Raw genomic sequence first — 3,330 nt, forward strand, 5'->3', positions numbered from 1 at the left:
GCTTAACTTCATGTACTCAGGTATCCTTGTTGAGATCAATGGGGCTCTGTATGCACAGAACATACAGACACAGCCATCAGTGGCTCAATGTTAAATAAGGAGATGTCAAGTGGTATTCCCCAGGGACCTGTCATGGGTCCAGAACTGTTCAATATTTTAATTAATGACCTGGAGGATGGATTGAGGGTGTGCTTATTACATTGTACATCAAGCTGTGTGGGGTAACAAGCAGTTGATGACAGGATTAGAATTCAAAATTATATGGATAAATTAGAAAAATAACCTGAAATTAATAGGACTAAATTCAGCAAGGCAAGTACAAGGTACTCTATTTAGAAGTTTACAATCAAACGTAGAAAAAATGAGGAAATTACTGGCCAGACTTCAGTAAGGCCAAAGAGAATCTGGAGGTGTAATAATGGATCACCAGTCAAATATGAGTCAACAGTCATATTGCCAGAAAAAAAAAAGCTAATAGCATGCTGGGATGTGAACAGGTCTATTTTATACAAGTTGCAAGAAGAGATTCTTTACTCTTTACAGCACAGGCAAGGCCTCACCTGAGAAATGGTCTCCGGTGTTGAGCATTACACTCCAAAAGAGGCTATTACTAGTTGTCTAGAAAACATGGCATGATGGAAGGTAACACTGGGATTATTTTGTTTTGAGGGGAGATGATTGAGAGGAGGCATCAGATAACATTTTGAAAATACTTAAAGGTTTGTTACAAAGATGGTGATTGATTATTGTCATGTTCATTGGAGACAGTGCAAGAAGGAATGATTTTACACTGCAGTACGGAAAATTTAGGTTAGATATTAAGAGGAACTTTCTAGCTCTGGGAGGGATTAAGTTCTGGAATTTATTTTACCTAGAGATGTTGTGGCATCTATGTAATTGGAAGCTTTTAATTGAAGGTCAAACATCTTTCTATGATGTTTTAGATGAAGGGTGATCCTGTCTTGAATAGGAGTTGGACTATATGACTTTTTGAGATTCCTTCCAGCTGTATTTTTGTGTGATTCTATGAAAATTAAACACATATGCAAGTCTTCACAAGATCAGGACTTAGCTGAGGGCTTTAGATCCTCTATCATGGGAATGAGGACTATTTAAGAGGAGAAGTATGTGCCCATCATGGGTTAAAAAAAATCTAAGGTCTTCTTTTCTTTTCTTTCTTGTGTACTTATCTGGGACTCATGTGGTATCATAGGGTAATGAGGTACAATGAAGTCTTGAAGGGAGGTTGGGAAATGAGGGATAAGCGTAATAAAAATAGAATAAAGAGGGTTGAACTTTGTTTATTTCTAAAAGAAAATAAGTGAATGGTATCTTCACCTTTATTGAGTTTATTTAAGAATTATGTAAAGGGCATCCTTTTATATTCTTTTTTTTTCATGCTCACTCTTTCTCTTGTGACACTTGGTTAAATAAACTCTTTCTCTTGTACACTTGAGTTTCCTATCAGATAATTAAAGAAATAAGGTACACTTTAATTGCAATAGTTCTCCTATTTCTTTCTCTTAACAGAGAGTAACTATTCAAACAAAACAATCTCATTGACTGTTAATTGGCTTAATAATACAGCCAACAAAGTGGTAGTGAACAATCTTTAAAAAGGTGTATATAAATGTGTGGCATAGGCAAGAAATTTGTTTCTTCAGAAAGAGTCATGTAAAATTAAAAATGTTGAACTGGTAATATGTATTGTGTATTTTGCAAGTAATGCAGATTTTATATTGCAGAAGGTACATAGATACGCATATCAGGAAATGCACATGGGAACAAATCTACCTGTATAAATTTGCATCTAAACAATGAGGAGACAGAAACCTAATTAATAAAACTTTTCCTAACTTGACATGTAGTCAAAAATATGTTTTAGTTGTGATGGATGACTTTAACTGGAGGAGGTGGTGTTTAGCAGCTTGCTGGCTCTGTGCCACTTTGGGATTCCACATTCAGAAGGGAAATCCTGCAGTGACTAGCTTTGTTGGCTGCCTGGCACAGTCAGTGGCACAAAGCAGCTCTAGTAGGCTCAAGGATTTGATCCTTTAACTCCCATTAGAAAAGGAGGAATCTACTGGAAAAATTGCAGTTTCCCACTCCTACCCTTTTAACTATGGAATATGTGCAGTGTGGCTTTCAAAAAAAAAAAAAAAAAACAACTCGCCTTGGGTATCCAGAAACTGACATTCCTGAAAAGTTGGTGTAAACCTTTCTGTAATTCAGCCCATTTTATATGCTTGGGGAAGGAGAGCTGAGGCACAGAATCAAACAGCTACATTGCAAAAGACAGTTGTGCAGTTTTTCATCAGCATTTGGGTGTGTGGGGTTGGGTAGAAATAGCTTTCCCCTCCTTCCTTTTTTGGCATAAGCGACATTTTGTGTGTCATCAATTTAAGAAGCCAGTGTTGTTTTGCTAATAATACAATGCCCAATCTGCAGAGGGTAGCAGTTACTTTGTCTGCAAAATTAGGTGGAAGTGGGTTGTAAAACAGGAGGAGGGAAGAATGAGGAATGCTGAGCTTATTGGTATTTCTCGCCTCTGAAGCAGCCCTCGTGTCTATTTACATTGCATATCTGAGCTGGGGACCCTGAGGCATTTTTGCTAGCTAAGTCTAACTTTATTGCTCAAACTGGGATCAACCTTGACATTTGTAGAAGGCAAACAAGGCTACAGATAGGCACCCGCTTCTGTTGTGCTGCCTGTCAGGGTGAGAAAATAGGACTGGCAGTAGTTGCATTTTGCAGGCAACAGGCAAGCCACTGCAGCAGCTTGTGCTGAAAGGCCTGCCTCCTCCAGAAGCGGGGTGAGAGAAAACCAGGTTGAGGTCGGCTGTCTTCTCCTGTCCAGTGTTGCAAGTCCTGCAATGCCCGCCGCGGACTCTTAAGGCCCGGCTCCTGGCTTGCAGGAACGCGCGGTCATCTGCGCTGCGTCCTCTAGAAGAGGACGTCTTCGGCTGTCAGGATCCAGGGCAGACCCTGCCGGCGGGGCCTGCACGCGCGGCGGAGACTCAACCCCCGCGGAAGAAATCAGCAGCCTCCAGAGCCGGATCCCTGCAGCTGGCTGGGCCGGGGGAGGCAGGATGTAGGGACAGGACCGCGAATAGCGCCTGGCCCAAGACGCGGAGGGTGCGTGGCATCCCGCAGACCCGGGGAAAGCCGGTGCGGCAGTCACGTGGCGAAGGCTGGTGCTATGCCCCCATACGACAGCCATCTTAGGTGTGGGCAAGCGCTCCCCCAGCTCAGCGCCCCCCCAAACCCGCCCGTCCTGCGTGTCGCCTCCTGGGGGCTGTCACATGCGACGCCGCAGAGTCTCCTCGCCCG

The sequence above is a fragment of the Alligator sinensis genome, unplaced genomic scaffold (assembly GCF_000455745.1).
Source record: "Alligator sinensis unplaced genomic scaffold, ASM45574v1 scaffold109_1, whole genome shotgun sequence".
Taxonomy (NCBI): domain Eukaryota; kingdom Metazoa; phylum Chordata; order Crocodylia; family Alligatoridae; genus Alligator; species Alligator sinensis.